This window comes from Staurois parvus, unplaced genomic scaffold, assembly GCF_062004578.1.
Source record: "Staurois parvus isolate SC_StPar_1 unplaced genomic scaffold, SC_StPar_1.0 ptg000196l, whole genome shotgun sequence".
In the NCBI taxonomy this organism is placed as follows: Eukaryota; Metazoa; Chordata; class Amphibia; order Anura; family Ranidae; genus Staurois; species Staurois parvus.
Genome location: NW_028317992.1, coordinates 4,289,158 through 4,310,273, shown reverse-complemented (window position 1 = coordinate 4,310,273; position 21,116 = coordinate 4,289,158). Strand labels below are relative to the sequence as shown.

General features: G+C 41.0%; 1 protein-coding gene across 3 annotated transcripts in view; it reads right to left on the bottom strand.

The window, feature by feature from the left end:
- The window catches only part of P2RY6 (pyrimidinergic receptor P2Y6), a 149,809-nt gene extending 139,775 nt beyond the window's left edge, over positions 1–10,034 (bottom strand). For all 3 annotated transcript variants that reach the window (XM_089678018.1, XM_089678020.1, XM_089678019.1), the window contains exon 1: positions 9,718–10,034. The gene's annotated coding sequence lies outside the window, so the exon portion shown is untranslated. The remainder of the gene's footprint in view (positions 1–9,717) is intronic.
- Between the last annotated feature and the right edge of the window lie 11,082 nt (positions 10,035–21,116).

Here is a 21,116-nt window from a genome sequence, read left to right as displayed (position 1 = left end):
AGATGGATTTGACTAACAGATTAAAGCTGAACTCCAGCTAACATTGTGGAAGTAAATGTACAATTACATAGTTACATAGTTAGTCTGGCTGAAAGAAGACAAAAGTCCATCCAGTTCAACCATAGAATTAAGGAGAATTAAGAATAAAAACTAACAAAAAATTATAAAGTCCTCCTGAGGTGGTACATGGAACCTGTGCGGGTGGCATCCTATGTTGCAAATGCCTCACCCCTTTGCTTCTGTGACTGTGGCCAGGCAGGGACAGTGCTCTATATTTGGTGATTATGTCAAAAGGTCTGGCTGTTTTGGATATGCACATATAACTTTATCTATTCTCTCACTCAGATGAATCTAAGGAAAAGCCCTCAGCAGGGCCTACTTGGTAAACAGTGGAGGGGGCGACAAAATCTGTGCGTCGGTTACTAACATTGATTTTTACGGCAGCTAGAATTTCTATTGCGCAGTCTTGGAAGTCTCCTGTTATTCCGATCCACCTTCTGAAGACCAAGCTGACATGGATTATGATGAATGAATGCCTGTCGGCGATCCTTCAAGATAAGATGGCCCTTTTTGGAAAAGTATAGGACCCATGGCTTAGATACCTATTGAGTTCCCAGGGAATTGGGATCATCCACCTACCCGAGGGGGAAGGGGGCGTGCCTCCACTTTCTTCCCCCCCCCCTTTTTTTATTTCCCTTCTCTACCTCTCTTGTCCTACTCCCACTTTTTTTTTTTTTTTTTCCTTTTTCTCATTCTACATTCTCTTTAACCTCCCTAGCGGTCTGATTATGTCCATATTTCTGTGCTCAAAGCGGTACATTTTTTTGCATGGAAATAGGTATTTTTTTTATTGTAGGCCTGTTTATTTTAGGAATAACTCATTAAAATCTGTCCGAACAAGAGTCTAGTAAACATCCCGGGTAGGATAAAATTTGAAACACGAAATCATAAATTATAATTTAATAAATAATCATAAAAAATAATAATATAATAATAATAAAAAAATTTATTCAATAATCAAACCAAAAACACTAAACATTTGAAATATAGCGCCAAGTTCACACATCACTGAGCAAAGTCGCAAAATCTTTTTCAGTGTCTGATGACGAATTTCCCCCACGAATCATCACTCAATTCTGCAAGTGGTTCTGATTTACTATCGCTGTTCTCTAGCCGGTCTAAAACCGATTTTGACTTAAAGGAACACTTTTTGGACACCATGGACTTTTCTCAGTTTCCAGGCAGAAAGAACAGTAAAAATGCAGGCAGGGCACAGGACAAAGCACTCGGGACAAAATGTATGTGAAATGGTTTGATACAGGAATGTTATACTATGTGATTTTAGTGTATTTAGTGAATGTCACTTTTTGTCATTTTCAAATTTCCCGCCATTCCGTCCCCCGTACGTCCCGACGCTCGCAGGGAATGGAACCCAGATGACAGATGCCGGCATCCGACGGAGGACATTACAGGGGACACTGCAGGAGGGACATCGCGGGAGTGCATGACAAGGTAAGTTAAGAACAGATGCCAGAGCAGCGCCGCATGGTAAGCCCGAGTGTAGCTCGGGGTTACCGCTTTTGGTACTGAAACTTTACCCCGAGCTACACTCGGGAATACCGCCAGGGAGATTAGGAGTCATTCGGCTGTATTGAGGTCATCTGTATAGTAAATTGTCCTCGAGCCGGTGTGTTTGCAGCTGAGGGCCTTCAAGTCTATGTGGTCATATATACAGTCAGTTGGTTGAACACAAGTTACCTTAAATGACCTTTAGACTTTAAGGAAGTTAGGTACTGTTATTACATTGTGGTCAGTGATGTTCACATATTTAAAAAAGTCAATATGTATTTTTTAATAAAGTTGCATTTTATTGTTTTTCCCAATAAAATGGCTGCTATGGTCTTTGAAATTCCAAATAATAAGATAATTGTTGTCTGTTATAGGGAGACACAAGTTAATGGGGTGGTTATAAAGGTTTCAGCAGCCAACAAGTATCTGCAATACTTCAGTCAGTCATGCTTCATAAAGACTAACCCACAGACTTTTCATTGTACCAGAAATAATGACTGATGCCTGGCTTCCCTTACACTAACTTGGTAAAAGAACCTGGGACAAATCAGTGGGCCCTTTTGAGGTTGAGCTCTACACCCAATATCCTGAAGCATTTTTTTTGTAGCAAATACAATACATACTTTCGAATTTTAATTTATAGTTTACAAGTTCTTTTTTAATTTGCTTGTTTGGTAATCAAATACATCATTGAATTTCAGGCCACAATGTATGAAGGAACAGGGCAGTGATCTTATGTGACCAAGCTATTTGCAAGCTGTTGTTGACAGATGTAAGTGTGTGTTAGGTTTGGCTATTAATACATTTTGAAAATGCGACGTGAAGTCTTTTGCCAGTTGGCAGAATCACTGATCTGCAAGTATTTATATTGTCATATCAAGTTATAAAACAAACACGATGATATAAATGACGGTTGGTCTGATACTTGTACTGTTCAGTCTTGTGTTTACCAATTACTTAGGGACTAGAAAAAAAAGAGACAGTTGCGCTCTCGCACCAAAAGCAAAGGGCCCCCTTTGCTGCAAGTACAGCCCATTCACAATTCTGTTTTAGTTGAGATTTCCTTTTTTTTTTTTTTTTCAATGCTCTGTATTCATTTGTGTGTTTTAAATGGGTTTAAACCCAACTCTGCCTCCAATTACCAACCTACCATGTATGTATTTTATTAACCTTTTTTTTTTCAAAAATGTTAGGGCTAGTCATGCAGGGTCCTATTTTCCTCTTCTCTGGTGCTGGCTGGTTCTCAACCACCCTGGGGTGGTTCCATGACACCCTGTACTCCAGGAAGTGAGTTGAATACATAGTTGCCAAGTGTCTCATATCCTGTGGTCGTGGGATTTTGGGCACTGTCTTGCAGTGCAGGCTATCAATAGAGTGGCAGCAGGTGACATATACCCTCTGCATAGGCTGACATTGCTGAACTCCTAAAAATGCTGGATGTCTGTGCAGCCAGGTGCTTGGCAAAGAATGGAGATTTATCATCTGCTGGTAAAGTGACTGTAGCCTTATTGCTGTCCCAAGGCTTGACTGGGACTATTCTCATGTGCACCTACATTACAACTGAGCCCCAGTGCTTGCCGGCTGAAGAGTTGCCCCTTGACTTGTTGGTGAGGGGGCGCACTGGATACATTGCCTGCCATTGTGCTATATGCTGGGTGTCCAGTGCGCTCCTGTACCTTTAAGGAGGGGTGGGCTCCCTCAGGTTCACCTGCCCTCAGTCTATCCATTAAATATATGTGGCTCTACTATGCGGGCTTTCAAAATGTGTAGAGTTAGGAATTGAAGAATATCAGGGTGTCATGAAGAGGATCAGTAGCTTACGCATGTATTTGCAAATGTGTGCTAACTAAACCCGTTTTTAATGCATACTCTTAGACAGGCTCATTTAGTTTGTTTACAAGCTGTTTGGTAAGTTGAGCTGGGAATTTTTCTCTTTTGTTTGACATGCATCACCGTTCCATGTGCTCCTTGCTGTGAAGGCCAGTGGGGCAGGGGCCATTTCCCCTTTACAGCTGCTACACAGAGGCCTTTACCTCTTTGATTATGCTAAGAGGTACCTCTCAGGGGACATTGCACCATATCTTAGCCTTTCTCCTAGAGAGCATTCTTGACTAGTTTTAATATCATTATTCATGTTACAGTTATTACCTATATGCACTGTTTATTGTTGACTTGGCTGATTAATGAGTTGATCACAGTCTAGTAGTGGTATAGAACACTTTGCATGTAATGAGTCTATCTCATATATTAGTTTCACCTTTTAAGTTGCATTACTGAAATAAATTAACTTTTGCACGATATTCTAATTTTTCGAGTTTCACCTGTACACCATAAGGGATTTGCCTTAAGGTCCCCATCCATAAGGTTTTAGCCTACTTAGAAAGTCACGTCATGGTCTTCAGCTGTGGGGAGTTAAGAATCATGGAAAAGACTGCTCTCCAACTGTTATGTACTAAACATTTTGAAGTATCCTACAGTTAGGTCCATATATATTTGGACATAGGCACAATTGTAGATTTTTTCAGGTACTTACCAAAACATATTTAAGCTATAGTTCTATAATGGATATGGGCTGAAAGTGCACACTCTCAGGTTTCATTTGAGGGTATGTACATCCAAATTGGAGGAACTACAGCTCTTAAGAGTAGCCTTCCCCCCTTTTTCAAGGGACCAAAAGTAATTGGACAATTGAATATAATCATAAATAAAATGTTCATTTTTAATATTTTGTTGAGAATCCTTTACTGGCAATAGCTGGTAATGTCCATGGGTTCCAGATATCAGGCAAAGACTGGGTTTCATCCTTTCTGATGCTTTGCCAGCTTCTAACTGCAGCTGTCTTCAGTTGTTCTTTGTTTGTGGGTCTTTCTGCCTTTAGTTTTCCCTTCAGCAAGTGTAATGCATGCTCAACTGGGTTGAGATCAGGTTATTGACTCGGCCAGTGGACGTACATGTCCTTTTATGTTGCTGAGCTTGCCAGTGTGTTCTTCTTTCCTCAGAATGGACCAAACTGTTGATTTGGCCACTTTTAATGCTGCTGCTATCTCTCTGAAGCCTTACAATGGCCTGTTTCACTTGCATGGACAGCTCCTTTGAACGTATGATGTAGGTTCACAGCAATAGATACCAAATGCAAATACCAAAATTAGAATCAACTCCAGACATTTTACCTGCTTAATTGTTGAAGAAATAACGAAGGAGTAGCCCACACCTGGCCATGAAACAGCTTTTGAATCAATTGTCCAATTACTTTTGGTCCCTTGAAAAAGGGGGATGGCTACTCTTAAGAGCTGTAATTTCTAAACCCCTCCTCCAATTTGGATGTACATACCCTCAAATGAAACCTGAGAGTGTGCACTTTCAGCCCATATCCATTATATAACTATAGCTTTAATATGTTTTGGTAAATACCTGAAAAAAACTAAAATTGTGCCTGTGTCCTAATATATATGGACCTAACTGTATGCGCTTAACTCCTATCCTGTTTTATTAGTAATAAATCACAAAAAAACTCTAGATCATTTATTGGAGCCGGAGTGAATGGACCAAAGCTTGGGTGGCTGGTGGCTTCTCTACTGTATGAGGAAGAACCAGTTAAACCCAGCGACTCCTGTAGGGGGCAGTGCTACATACCTGTACATATACTACTTTATGGCTCTGTAATCTGTTTTTATAAACTGGCTTCTTTGTTCTTCTGCCCTTTTGTAACATCTCTTAGTTCCTTCCCAAACCTCTCCTTTCTCCGCTCACTTCCATTTGCTTGGAACAAGTGGTGCACATTCATGTGTACTGCTCTATGCACATCACAAATCCCATATCCATAGTCCCATTTTAGGAGCGAGAAAAAAAAAGGTGGCTACATTCCTATATACAATGGGACTATGGAGAAAATATAAAGCCACCCTCTATGTCAGATCATAGCAGCAGAAAAAAAAAAACTGAAGATTTGGAGGTTGAGAACAACAGAAGGGACTTTGAGTTACAATTACATACTGGAAGAGAGGGGGTTTTTTTGGTGTCACTTTAAATTTCCTGCATGTCTTTCTGCTATGAAACAATGGTAGGACTGTCTTCTGTAGAAGAAAAGGGGCAAGATTTCCCTCTACCATACTTTACACATTATACATTTTCCCCATCGTCAATAGAAAAATGTAATTTGAGATAAATGTATCTATACTTTGTCACTGTATAGAAACCAAATCAGGACCAATAAAGCAAGACAATGTTTGGTGTAATAGGAGGTGATCAGGACAGTGCAGTGATGCTTTAAGGGCACCAAAGGCTGTGTGCCCACGTTATCCCTCCATTAGGATTCAGACTCCACCTTCGCAACATCGCCAAAATCCGCACGTTCCTAACCCCAGAAACCACTAAACAGCTCATCCACTCCCTCATCATATCACGACTTGACTACTGCAACTCCCTCCTCACTGGCCTGCCTCGCCACAGGCTATCCCCGCTTCAGTCGATCCTGAATACGGCAGCCAGACTCATTCACCTTACCAACCGCTCTGTTTCCGCCACCCCCCTCTGCCAATCCCTCCACTGGCTTTCCGATTGCACAACGGATCAAATTCAAAATCCTAACACTGACAAAGCTGTCCATCATACTGCCCCAAATTACATCACCGACTTAATATCCAAGTACCACCAAAAACGCACTCTCCGCTCCTCACAAGACCTCCTTCTCTCTAGTTCCCTAGTCTCCTCCCCCCATGCCTGCCTCCAGGACTTCTCCAGGGTGTCACCCATCCTCTGGAACTCCCTACCCCAATCCATCAGACTATCACCTACTCTCCTCTTCTTTAGGCACACCCTGAAAAACCCACCTCTTCAGGGAAGCCTACCCCACCCCCTGCTAATTGCCGACCTCCTCCACTCCTCCTACCACTCCATCCCCCACAGCTATCTCCTCCTGTACCACTATCCCCTCCCTCCTAGATTGTAAGCTCGAAGGAGCAGGGCCCTCGAACCCCTCGTGTATCACATTGTATTGTTATTGTACTGTCGCTAGTTCTGTCTCCCTTTGTAATGTACAGCGCTGAGCGAACTGTTGGCGCTCTATTTATACTGTATAATAATAATTAGAATCCAGCCCATATGGCAGCTAATAAAAGCCAATATATTGCAGTAAAAGGTTTCATAAATATCTTAAAGAAACTTAATACAGGTAACCATATTCTACACCAAATAGGTTAACGGTTCTCTAAACAAGAAACACATACCCATTAATATAGAGGTATATTTGACATGAGCTGCATTAGTCATGATTTGACCTGGACAGATAAAGCTTAGTTCTTATGCATAGGGATTTTGTGGTATGTACATATTCACGTGGTGTAATACTGAACATACCACATAGATCTATTTTTGCTATATTCCTCTTTCGGGACCATGAGGATATGGTACATGCAGTCTCAGTGTAGACAATATTGATGCTTATAAAGCTTTAGTGTGGACACCGTGCAGGAAATAGTGCACTGTTTAAAATGATAAATTCCAAAATGATATTTTTAGTTTTGAATATAGCCAGGAAGAACTCAAGTTTCTGGTTTAACTGTTTAAAATTCTGTTTGGGACATTTCCCCTCACTTCCTGTCCTGCGACATCAGTATAAGAAATGAGGGGTGGTCAGCCCTTCCTCACTCTACTAAAAATGTCGAACAAAGGGAATCAAACAACTTGTCAAATTCATATCTCAGTGCTTGGCCCCGATTCTTTTTATAGAACAGGGGTCTCCAAAACTGTGGCCTGAGTGCCAAATGCATCCCTTTGTTAGCCTTTATCTGGTCCTTGGGGTACTACTCCGCCCACCAATACCAATGACGGGACACTGCTCCTCTTACTGACCACCAATGCTGAGGCCATGTTTATTCTAACTATTGCTGAGCCGGGACCCCCACTGGCCACAATCTGGCCCCCTAAAGTCTGATAGAAAGTAATCTGGCCCCTTGTTTGAAAAGTTTGGAGACCCCTGGTATAGAATATACGCAAGCAAATTATCGTACAACTAGAAATTGGCAGTAGAGTGTTTCTTTCAGCAGACCGATACTGAACAAAACCCCCATCAATATATTTTAAAGCCTAAATTCACAACTTCCAATTTTGTTGACTGCTTTGGTTGCCACTGATGCCCTCTGCCATCCCATGATCTTGTGCTTGTTGCATGGGTGGCCAACAGCCAGGCCAAATCTCTACCTCGTGGATCACATAGCAGATTGCAATAATCGACTTTCATGGCCCATCTACACCAAGGCAAATTTATGTTAATATGATTTGAGTTGCATTGTTAAGCACTTAGACTGGCATCCCAATAAACTTTTACAGCAGATACCAATGCACCTGCAGTGCAGTGAACCAAAACCCATATAACTTGCATTGTGGTGACCCATAGTTCCTAAACTACAAGTACAATTTTTGTGTGTTTAGGTGCCTCATCAGTCCATTTAAAATAAAATCTGAAATTTAGGTATGAATATTAAAGCACAGTTGGTCCAAGCAGACCAATATAAGTATCTATGTGCCATACCTGTTGGATCCCCGTGGAAGCTGGAAATGACTGTAGTAAGCACTGGGATTGTGCTTAATGACTGCCCTCCTGCTTTGTGAACACATGAGATTTCTCATTTGGCATGGGGCACCATTCAGAGAACACTTTCCATTCTCTCAACGAACACAGAAACTGGATGAGGTGAAGAAGCAGGGTGGTAATGTCACAATTTCCACCTTGTCCAACCAGAGAATGCCTTGCATTCATTGAGAATATGCTTAGTGATCTGTGAATGGTTTCCATGCCAAGCGAGCGACCGCCTGTGTTCATGAAGCAGCCTCTAGCCACAGAACCTGGAAGCTAGCAGCCATTACTGGATTAGCATTGCTTACCACAATGATTTCCAGCTATGACATATACATACTTTCATTAATTCAAGATGGAGCAATACAAAAAATGTGCATACCTGGAATTCAGCTTTAATGTGTTGTGTGAATGGGCACTCAGGGAAAGGTGATATTTTTATAAATATTTGCAAGGGGAGCAGCAGAGGGGAGCAAAGGACAATATGTGCGGGCATCTGAGGATGCCCACTGAACACCAAGGGGCTGGGTTGTGGAGGATTTGTTTTAATACAGGTCCACCTAATCAATACTGTGAAATAAATAAATAACATTCTGGTCTCTCCTTCGGAAAACCACAGTCCTGACTGTAATTCAGGTCCAAAGGATTCTGTACTTCGAGTTGATTACCTGAAATTAGTTTGCAATTAGGAGCTGTGACTTGACCCTGTTTTTGGTGATGCTTGATCTCAGAAAATACTGAAGCCAGAAAGCCAGGCAACTAACATTTTCAAAAGAAGGTCAACGATGGCAGCTTAATATTTTTCTCTGCTTAGAGTGGGTTAGAGTAGCTGTTGTACAGCATACATGAGCCCCCATTCACATTTGCGTGTAGTGTATTCAGGAGGATTTAAGGGTTTTTTGCGCATTTTAACATTTTAGGAGCCACATGCTGTATAGAAGCATTTGGGGGTAGGATTATTATTATTATTATTATACAGGATTTATTGAGCGCCGACAGTTTGCTCAGCGCTTTACAATATAATGGGAGACAATACAGCAACAATACAGTTCAATACAAGAGGGTTAGGAGAGCCCTGATCCTGGGAGCTTACAATCTAAGAGGGCAGATAGTAAATGTTTTCTCCTATAGACTTATTATGCAAGCGGCTGAAAAATGCTTGCAATGTGCACGTTTGCGTGTTTTTCAGGTGATCCCATTAAACGCTATTGGAACAAAATTTGTGATAAAAAAAAAAAATAAAGATCGCTTACTTTTTCGAGCAAAGGGCATCGAGCTACAGGTGACTAAGCACTCAGATGTAAACAGGATGTTGAGCATTGTCGCACATAGAAAAAACACGCGACAAAACGCTCAGGTGTGAATGGAGGTTATAAGTTGCCGTCACCCAGGTCATAGTACAAGGTGCTGGACAGAGCACGCTTCTCATCATCTCGCACAGTCAGTTGCCAGACCTGAGGCTACCACAGCCTCCTAGAGGTTGACAATGGCAGCCTTGGTGGTGCAAGTGAAAACCCCTTTGAAGCCATCTCTTTCGAAACCCCTTGCATCATTGAAGCAAAGATTGCACTTACCTTCACATCTGATCTGGTGTCATCTAAAGGATTCCCATTCAGAGCAGGACACAGACCTTTGCAGTGTATAGAAGCAAAGCCCAACTCCTCCAGAGCAGCCAAGGTCAGACCCAGCAATCAGATCCTTCTAAAAAGTTCCTCTGTAATTGGAGCACACTTCAGTCAGCTCTGCTTCTCTTCTTCAGTTTGTGAATTGCACATTTCCTGCAGGAGATACAGAATTGCTTAAACTCCCCTGCCAAGAGCGTCTTTTATAAGTGAGCGTACAGTAGAGAGAGATTACAGCTCCAACCGCCTACAGCCTGCAGAAGTTTTGTTGCCTCCCTCCCTTTCTAACACTGGAGCTGTCAACAGTTTAGCAACAGAAGCAACACATGTGAGCAGGAGACTGTGCTCATTCCCTGGCTGCACCGACTTGTCAGCTGGGTGTCAGGTCTCTGCTCATCTACCTGTTGGGATTTGCTGAAGTCCCGGGGCAGGTAGGCTCCTCTAGCAGCTGGGATTGCTCTTCTTTGTTTTACAATTCCTGGTAAAAAGAAAAATGAAAAAATATATTATATATTAATATTCTAACAAAAAAAATACAGTATATACATTTATTCCATCAATCTTCGGTCCAAATATACACACCAGGTGGGCTCCACTCCATCCACCTCAATTCACATATTAAACAGAAGGGGCGCAATTTTCTTCTCATGCAATTCGGCTTAAATATTTTCCAAAGTATCTTGTGATTCCATACAGTTTAGATATTTGGGAATATAACCTTAGATACCTTGTAAAGTAAATAAATTAAATAGCATGATAATATATAATATTTGCTTAATATATAATACTACTATTGTTTAAAAATTTATGCCATAATATCATTATATTCATTATTAATACTATTATTAAAAGAAACATACATACACAGATATATATATATATACACATACATACACAAATATATATATATACACATACATACACAGATATATATATATATATACATACACACACATATATATATATATATACACATACATACACAGATATATATATATATATACATACACACACACATATATATATATATATACACATACATACACAGATATATATATATATATACACATACATACACAGATATATATATATACAGTGGGGATCGAAAGTTTGGGCACCCCAGCTAAAAATTTGTATTAATGTGCATAAAGAAGCCAAGGAAAGATGGAAAAATCTCCAAAAGGCATCAAATTACAGATTAAACATTCTTATAATATGTCAACAAAAGTTAGATTTTATTTCCATCATTTACACTTTCAAAATAACAGAAAGCTAAAAAATGGCGTCTGCAAAAGTTTGGGCACCCTGCAGAATTTATAGCATGCACTGCTCCCTTTGCCAAGCTGAGACCTGCCAGTGTCATGGATTGTTCTCAGTCATCGTCTGGGAAGACCAGGTGATGTCAATCTCAAAGGTTTTAAATGCCCAGACTCATCTGACCTTGCCCCAACAATCAGCACCATGGGTTCTTCTAAGCAGTTGTCTAGAAAACTGAAACTGAAAATAGTTGACTCTCACAAAGCTGGAGAAGGCTATAAGAAGATAGCAAAGCATTTTCAGATGTCAATATCCTCTGTTCGAAATGTAATTAAGAAATGGCAGTCATCAGGAACAGTTGAAGTTAAAGCAAGATCTGGAAGGCCAAGAAAAATATCAGACAGAACAGCTTGCAGGATTGTGAGAAAAACAATTCAAAACCCACGTTTGACTGCACGATCCCTCCAGAAAGATCTGGCAGACACTGGAGTTGTGGTACACTATTCCACTATAAAGAGATACTTGTACAAATATGGTCTTCATAGAAGAGTCATCAGAAGAAAACCTCTTCTACGTCCTCACCACAAAAATCATTGTTTGAACTTTGCAAATGAACATATAGACAAGCCTGATGCACTTTGGAAACAAGTTCTGTGGACCGATGAGGTTAAAATTGAATTTTTTGTTCGGAATGAGCAAAGGTACGTTTGGAGAAGAAGGGGCACAGAATTTAATGAAAAGAACCTCTGTCCAAGTGTTAAGCATGGGGTTGGATCAATCATGCTTTGGGGTTGTGTTGCAGCCAGTGGCACAGGGAACATCTCACAAGTAGAAGGAAAAATGGATTCAATAAAATTTCAGCAAATTTTGGATGGTAACTTGATGCCATCTGTGAAAAAGCTGAAGTTAAAGAGAGGATGGCTTCTACAAATGGATAATGATCCTAAACACACCTCGAAATCCATGGGGGATTACATCAAGAGGCGTAAACTGAAGGTTTTGCCATGGCCTTCACAATCTCCTGACCTCAACATAATTGAAAATCTATGGATAGACCTTAAAAGAGCAGTGCGTGACAGACAGCCCAGAAATCTCAAAGAACTGGAAGACTTTTGTAAGGAAGAATGGGCAAAGATACCTCAAACAAGAATTGAAAGACTCTTGGCTGGCTACAAAAAGCGTTTACAAGCTGTGATACTTGCCAAAGGGGGCAGTACAAGATATTAACTCTGCAGGGTGCCCAAACTTTTGCAGACGCCATTTTTTTGTTTTCTGTTATTTTGAAAGTGTAAATGATGGAAATAAAATCTAACTTTTGTTGACATATTATAAGAATGTCTAATCTGTAATTTGATGCCTTTTGGAGATTTTTCCATCTTTCCTTGGCTTCTTTATGCACATTAAGACAAATTTGTAGCTGGGGTGCCCAAACTTTCGATCCCCACTGTATATATAAATATATATATAATTTTTTTTATATAATTTTTATATAATTCAAAACATTTCATAATACTAATTTTATATATATACACACACACACACACTCTCTTTCTTTTTGGATGATAATGTATATTTAAAACTAACAATAAAATATTAAATAAAAATCCTTAAGGTTCATTCACACAAAAATATTAGCCACCACTAGGGCACATATTGCCATGTTCACAGTGGGGAGGTGCAGTGCAGCCTGATAGTATTTTACTGCAGCACACAGGAGAGCACTGCATGTCATCCTGCTGCTGCACAGAAACATGAATGAGAGGTCTCTTAGTAACATGTCAACACTTCAAATTAATAATATTAAAAATATATATATTGCAAATATATGCACACATCACACCATCCCAGAGCAGGTAAGTATACCATGCCTGTTATTTTAATAAAAAAAAGAAGGTAAAAAAAATAAAATCCCAGTATATATACCACCATATGTAAACGCTATAACTTTCACGTAAACCAATTAATTCACCCGTATTGGGATTTTTTTTTAGCAAAGACACGTAGCAGAATACCTTTTGGCCTAAATTTATGATGAAATTTGATTTTTAAATTTTTTTTACGGGACATGTTTAATAGCAAACAGTCAAAAATATAGTTTTTTTCATAAAATTGTCGGTCTTTTTTTTTATAGCGCAAAAAATAAAACACGCACAAGCTCAATTCGTGGGAAAAAAGGATGTAAATTTAATTTGGGTGCAGCGTTGCATGACCGCGCAATTGTCAGTTAAAGTGACACAGCGCCATAACACAAAAAATGGCCTGCTCAGGAAGGGGGGTAAATCGTCTGGAGGGCAAGGGGTTAAGTATAAGTTCACCTTAGGGAACATGTTACATGTTCCACCCTTTTTTAAGAGGGAACATGTTATATGTTGCACCCTTTTTTAGGGTGCAACATGTAACATGTTCCCATAGCCACAGCTGTTGATCGCTGCGTCCCCTCCCTCAAATTTGAAAACTGCACGGCTATGCAGGGCTCCACCCACACGGCCACATCATTCATTCATGGACTTTCATGAATTAATTAGCTGCAAGTCCTGACAGCCTTAGTGGCTGTCAGCTCGTAGTTTTCAATGAAGCGCCGTGGTAGTTCATTGAAGCTTCCTGTCAGAATATCTGCTTGCTCGTACATCCCGAACAGTAAGCAGATATTCTGACAGGTCTGCAGGAGACCTGCATGGCATCAGAGATCTACTGATCATGGGTGCAGGTCCAGGCTCCTGTAGACAAAAATAATAAATGCACATTTTCTTACCTGCATTTATTATTTTTGTCTAAAAATGTAAACTTATCCTTAACTCTAGTGTGGCGATGACCAAACATCCATCCCATCCAAATTAAACACCATGTTCTGTCATCCACCCACATAGATCTGCACTCACCAAATAAAGTTGCCACTCTTTCACAAATATAGCAATTGCACTTATGAGATCCCAGAAAGATAAGTCACCTTTTCAATCACTGAGCTGTCTCCTGATGTTTACATGTAATTTCTCCACCAGGGAGCATAAGGGAGCACCCCTTCCTCCAAAAGGACGTACCCATATGTTCTCTGGTTGAAGGAGTTATACCGGGCCATGGCTGCAACTGCATTCATGACCCCGGTATCAATTTGTTGTGCTACCCCCAAATTAGCCACTGATTGATGTGGGTCCTCTGCTCTTTCCTTGATCCTAGTTGGAGCCCCACTCCTAATGACACCACACATATACCTTGGCCAGAGGGTCTCCCAGCAATCACACAAGAAAAGTTCACATCAGCTGTGATAAACACAACCAGGTTGTATTGATAGCAATAAAATAGTAAAGCAATGTAACTGTTTAAAGGTTAATCAATAAGTACAGTGAATCAACAAGAATGAGGCAGTATAATAAAATACCCTTTGAAGTGTGGCCATTTATGTCCTGTAGGACCAAGAATATAAACAATAGCCCTCTGACTGGGAGATCACCCCCAAGCTCACTTCTAAGCCCTCAGTCAGAAAAGTCTAGGTTTAATACCGAAATAAAATCTTTAGTACACAGTACTTCTAAAGAAAATAGTCTCTGAAAATGAACTGATCTGAAAGGTTGATTCTTCTGCCGGCTTAGTTGGGGCCCTTAGATTGGCATATGGCATTTTAAAGGTGCAGCCTTTAAAATGTGAAAGAAACGGGATGATTCCCTTTAAGAGGCAAAGTGATCAGCACAGTTCACTTTAAAATGTGAAGTTGTTAAGAAGGATCATATTTTGAATTGTGGGTAAGAGTCTTTTTAGGAGAGGGGGAAAGAGGATGGTAATCGTGTTTCCCTTTAAAAAATAAATTTGAACTTAAGCTGCAAAAGCACCCTTTTTAAATGGCTTGAACAGAAGTGAATGTGGTTGCAGGGACAAGATTCTGCCTAGCAGGGAGGAAAGGGTTAGCTCAGTTCAGCAGCTTGCAGTGGCCACGGTGGCAAATAAGGAATGGCAGCCTGAAGTAATAAGAGGGTGGTGGTGCATTTGTTTCTGTTAATGTGCCAATGTTGAAGAATACTGCAGGTCTGGCTGGTAACAAGGGTTAACCTAAATGACCGCAACGATGTGTGAGTCAGCAACCCTCCCACTTGTCCTTCTGCGACAATCCAGGAGAGAGACAGAAATTCTGCGATGGGGGGCCCCCTTTAACTGATGATGTGGCGATTGTGCATGCAACTCACACACGCCTGCAGCTGCAAGGTCTTCCTGGAGCAGCTCTCTGCATGCAATGTTCAGCTAGACAGTCTCTTCCTCAACTTCTCCAGCTACTCTGCACTCTCCGACTCAACCCTGTCCGGTCCAGAATCGCACAGCTCAATACAAGCTCTGACACACTCTTTCCTTGGGCAAAGTCTCTTTCCAACTCCTCTCTGTTTTTCCAGGCTTTTCCCGTATATGCTCCCATCTGCTGGTGATTGCTGATTGACTCAGTAGTTAAGTTTCAGCTTTATTGTGAGGAAAGTTCTGCTTTCTGCATACAACTCCCAGGAGTCTCTGAGCACCTGTATTAAGGCTGTAGCAAGTAACAGTGCTGAACACTACCATCTTGTGGTTGAATACATACTGCATTTACAGTGTTACATACTCCCCACACTAAAATTCTTTGGTCCTCAAGGAAACTTAATAATTCAAACCGACTGTGATTGTGCACAAGAAATTATGAACAACAGGTATAACAGTTCAACAACATTAATCAGGAGGGACAATAATGGGAACACTCTCATTGCAAAACAGGCTTAGTAATAGTATTTCAGACAATGGACTAGAATGGGCAAGTTGTCCGTGGGAGGAGGTTACAATTCTGGAACTGACCACAACGGTGGTGTCAGCGAGGGGGCACATGTCGCTTGGCGTGTGGTCAGCCACATGAAAACAGGGGCATCAAGAGTCTATTGGCTGTGTGGATAATTTTCTCCGAACTCTCATCCAGATAAGTCAGTCTTTTGGGTGCTTTTATAGCCCGCTCCCCTCTTGCTCTGAATCGCCATCTATGGCCTCAGGAATTATAGGCTCAGCAAAGAGTGAAGCTAAGTTCGGGATGTAAGGCTCAAGTTTGGGAGGTTCAGGGTCAGTGGTGGACTGGCATGCTTGTGCTAGAAGGGGGGTGACAATACAAATCCCTCAATGGATGATAGGAGCTGCCTCCAATCAAATTAAATTTCTTCTCCCTCCTTCTCCTTTGTCCCCTCCTCTTCCAAAGCTTAAGTGGTGTTGAAGAGGGGTGTGGATCATTAGGACCTGTGAGCACCCCTGTGAGGAAGCACCTCAGTTGGAATTGAGACTTGCACTGCACCTGTAATAGACAGTAGGTGGTTCCAATGCCATAACTTTACCCGTCCCCTTTCCCTTAGTGAGACTCAGATACACTGGGAGCCCTGGCAAGTTCCGACAGGTCACATAAGGTTGCGGTCTCCATCTGGCTGCTATCTTGTGCTTCCCTGGGACCCTAAAGTTCCTTAGTAAAACTTGCATTGAGATATCAATTCCCAACACAGTGTGTTTACTGTGGGGACAAACATCGCTTCAAAGTGCCGCGTCCTATTCAGATAGTATTGGAAGAAAGAAACCCTTATGGACTTTATATGCACTACGACAATAGTCCATAAATGAATATCACTTTATTGAGCATACATAGACATGGGATGTGTGCGGTGCTCATGTGCGGCCGTATGTGGCCGGGCACAGTGACATCTTGTGTTGGGATCCCGTAAATGGGGAGGGCGGGTGGTGATTCCTGGTGCTATGGTGGCGGTGCTGTGCGGTTCTTGGCAACCTTGGGACCCTTTGTATGATATAGTGGTGGAGTTTCAGACTCCTGGGCGGTCTTAATATCTCCTGCAGTCAAAGTACTGTTGCATCTCTAAACAAGTACAATAGAACAAATATCAGCCATAATGAATACTGGGATTTAATGTCTACTATTGGGATGTACCCATGGGGTCATATATATATATGTGTTCTTTTACAGATTGTCACGCATTGGTTGGGGAAGGTACGCTGCCCGAAATCTACACAATCTAAATCAACAGGCTATCCCAATAAGAATATTATCTTAATGCCATTTTTAGGGAGCCCACCTAGAGTTATTGATCTATTATATGTAAGCAAGGCTCGATAGTTCTTTGCACCGTTTATGCTACTGGTTGTCTTTCCAATTGGCACCCCAGTTTTTTTTGGGGGGGTGGGGGCTAAATGGAGCTAGTTTGCTCTATAAACCGAATACTGTGTAATTATTTTCTCCCCTCTTCTATGTTCCATGTAGAGACCCCCTCATACACAACACTGGCTTTTTATTAGTCTCTATGTGTTATATTTGGATCAGAATTACTGACTCTACTATGTTCCGAGAAGTGTGGAGGTTAGTCAGATTTCTACAACTATTGTGGTAGTAACCACTGAGGAGGGCCTCACTACACTGTTTTCAACCATTATACACTTTCTATATGTTAGGTATTGTTGCGGGGTATGCGACTTGCCCCTCCAGCTTTGTGGGGATCCCCTCATCGATTGGCCCCTCATGGTGTGGCTGGACGCTCCTTTCCATTGCCTTTGTGCAGATGCATGTACTTTAAGGTAATTAGCTGTCCAACTGGTCTGATATATTTACATCTGGCAGTGTATAGAATGTTTGCTTACCAATTTATATTTCTTTATATACTGTAAGTCTTCCCACACCTGAAGAAGCGATATAATCACAAAACATGGTGAGCTATTGTATTTACTACTATCAGAGTATCCTTTCTTAAACTCTTGCCGAGTTACGGTATATTTCTTACTGTGGAATTTACTAGCAGTACATACAGGTGAAACTCGAAAAATTAGAATATCGTGCAAAAGTTAATTTATTTCAGTAATGCAACTTAAAAGGTGAAACTAATATATGAGATAGACTCATTACATGCAAAGCAAGATAGTTCAAGACACGATTTGTCATAATTGTGATGATTATGGCTTACAGCTCATGAAAACCCCAGGTTTAAGTCCAGGGTCAACGCAGCCGTCTACCAGGAGATTTTTGGAGCACTTCATGCTTCCTTCCGCAGACGAGCTTTATGGGGATGCTGACTTCATTTTCCAGCAGGACTAGGCACCTGCCCACACTGCCAAAAGCACCAAATCCTGGTTCAATGACCGTGGGATTACTGTGCTTGATTGGCCAGCAAACTCACCTGAACCCCATAGAGAATCTATGGGGCATTACCAAGAGAAAGATGAGAGACATGAGACCGAACAATGCAGAAGAGCTGAAGGCCCCTATTGAAGCATCCCGGTCTTCCATAACACCTCGCAGTGCCACAGGCAGTAATTGCTGCAAAAGGGGCCCAAACCAAGTACTGAGTACATATGCATGCTTATACTTTTCAGAGGTCCGATATTGTTCTATGTACAATCCTTGTTTTATTGATTGCATGTAATATTGTAATTTTCTGAGATTGTGGATTTGGGGTTATCATGTGCTGTAAGCCATAATCATCACAATGATGACAAATCACGGCTTGAACTATCTTGCTTTGCATGTAATGAGTCTATCTCATATATTAGTTTCACCTTTTAAGTTGCATTACTGAAATAAATTAACTTTTGCACGATATTCTAATTTTTCGACTTTCACCTGTATATCTGCACTGATTATACATTGCTGTATGTTACAGGGTTTGTTTATACTCTGTAATAATTTTATAATTGTATGTATAATTTCATGTCTATGTATGCTCAATAAAGTGATATTCTTTTATGAACCATTGTTTCAGTGCTATAAAGTCCATAAGGGTTTCTTTCTTTCAATACTTAGTAAAACTTGGTCTCCTGGCTGCAGATCCTGTACCTTCACTTTGGAATCAAAGTTTATCTTGTTTTTTGTTCCACGACCCTGAAAATCAGGAGAGCTTTCTCATAGGCACTCTTTAACTGATAGAAAATATGGTAATGTGACAAGAGCAACACTACCCAAAAGGAAAGTGGTTACTTAGAAATCCACGCGGAGTAATATAAGTTTAGTAATTACAAAGAGTACTTTATTTGATCACATAGATCATAGGGAGGTTAAGCATAAGCACGGTGAACATATCAAACAAATAAAATCATTTAAAAGCACTTGGCGTCCTCATTTCTGGGTGATTTTGGCACATAGGGAACCATATAGGGCAATGGGGTATTCTCTAGTTATGTGATCCTAGATTTCCGTATAATTCAGTCTTGTATTTAGATTGGCCATGTATTTTTCAGATGTATTCTTGGTATAGGCCAGAGTATGTAGAATAGCTTCCTGGTAACTGGAAACTTCTCAGTAACTTGGCTGTCATGCCAGCATGATGGATGTAGAGACTTCCTGGGTAACCACCCCAGGTGAAATAAAGTCCACAGTAACAAGTGATTCATCAGTAAAGATCAAGAGGACACACGTCAACTTGAAATAGGATCAGGTCCTTATTGCTTGTTCAGTAGTGTATATATAGGTGGGAAGCCAGGTAGTCTCAATACATGAATTTCAAGAAGAGTATTATATATATAGCAGGCACTGGATACCTGAATCTATATACCCAATGAAGGGTTTCCAAAAATTGCTCAAACTGAGATAGTAAAACGGTTTCTTAGGGATATAACTATATCACAGCGTACAGCACATGTGTGACATAGAGTATATATATTCCTCTAAAGAGGATTTTCAAAAAATACCCTGAAAAAACAGGGGTACTAGGCACATATAGCATTCCCTATAAACTCCATATAAGCTCTATAAGTCTAAACAGCAACTACCGCAAACTGAGCCCAAATAAGCAAAAGTAACTTGCCACCGGTGGAAGGTATGCCCCTATTTAAGATTGCCATGTGCGGACTGCTGGAATAGTAGCCTTATGGTAGTTTGTTCAGAGCCTCGTGCCTTCCTAGCATGGAGCCGGAGCAACGCCGCTCCTTCCCTCCTCGTGGGCACCGCACCCTATGAAGACGCCGAGCGTAGTGACGTCATTACGTTGACGCGTTTCGTCCGCCAATCACCGCGGTCATTTAGGTTCTGAGCTCTTTTTGCTACCATTTGAGGGCTCTCCCCCACAATTCTTGCTATCTGTGGATTTTGTGTTAATAAATGCCAATGAGAGTCCAGGGCCTTCCTGACTTCACTCCATTGTTGTCCAAATTTAATTATGAATCTTACAGGTTGGTTTAGGGGGTCCGCCTCTGTTTTTGATTTTGGCTTATTTATTAGTTCCTCTCTCGTTCTACCTGAGGCTCTTCGTTTAGCTCTTCTTAGGGTTCTATGTGAATACCCCCTTTCCCTAAATCTCTTATAGAGCTGAATAGATTAATTTCTATATTGAGCTTCTTCTGTACAGTTCCTTATTATTCTCTGAAACTGACCAATAGGTATGCCCTGTTTTAAACTCCTTGGATGGTAGCTACTAGCATGCAGGAGTGTATTAGCCACTGTTTCCTTTCTGAATGTTTTAGTAACTAGTCTATTCTCATATATTGAGATTGATAGGTCCAAAAATGATATTACCTCTCTATCTACTATATAGGTTAGTCTGATATTTCTGTCGTTCTCATTTAGGAACCCCATGAAGTTTTCCAACTGATCAATACCACCGTCCCACACCATAAGGACGTCATCAATGTACCGCAGCCATTTCACCACATGTTGCTTAAAGGGAGTAGATGGATAGACCAACTCTTCTTCCCATAAGCCTAAACGCAGACATGCAAATGCCGGGGCCCAGGGTGCTCCCATAGAGGTACCGCATATTTGCTGATAAAAGGAACCCAGGAACTGGAAGCAATTATGGGTCAGCATAAATTCCAGAAGGTCCAGAATAAATTCATTCTGAGCTTCCATTTCAGGAAAATATGTCTCAAGGAAGAAAGCCACAGCTCTCAAACCCCAGATATGTGGAATAGAAGTATACAGTGATTCCACATCTATGCCAACCAAAAGTGCCCCCTCAGGTACTTTGAAGTTTACAGTTTTTTTCAATACAGCTCCCGTATCCCTTACATAAGATTTAAGTTCAAGGACCAAGTCCTTAATAAGATCATCGACAAACCTACCAATTAATTCCAACGGGCCTTTAATGGCAGATACTATCGGGCGTCCCGGTGGTTGG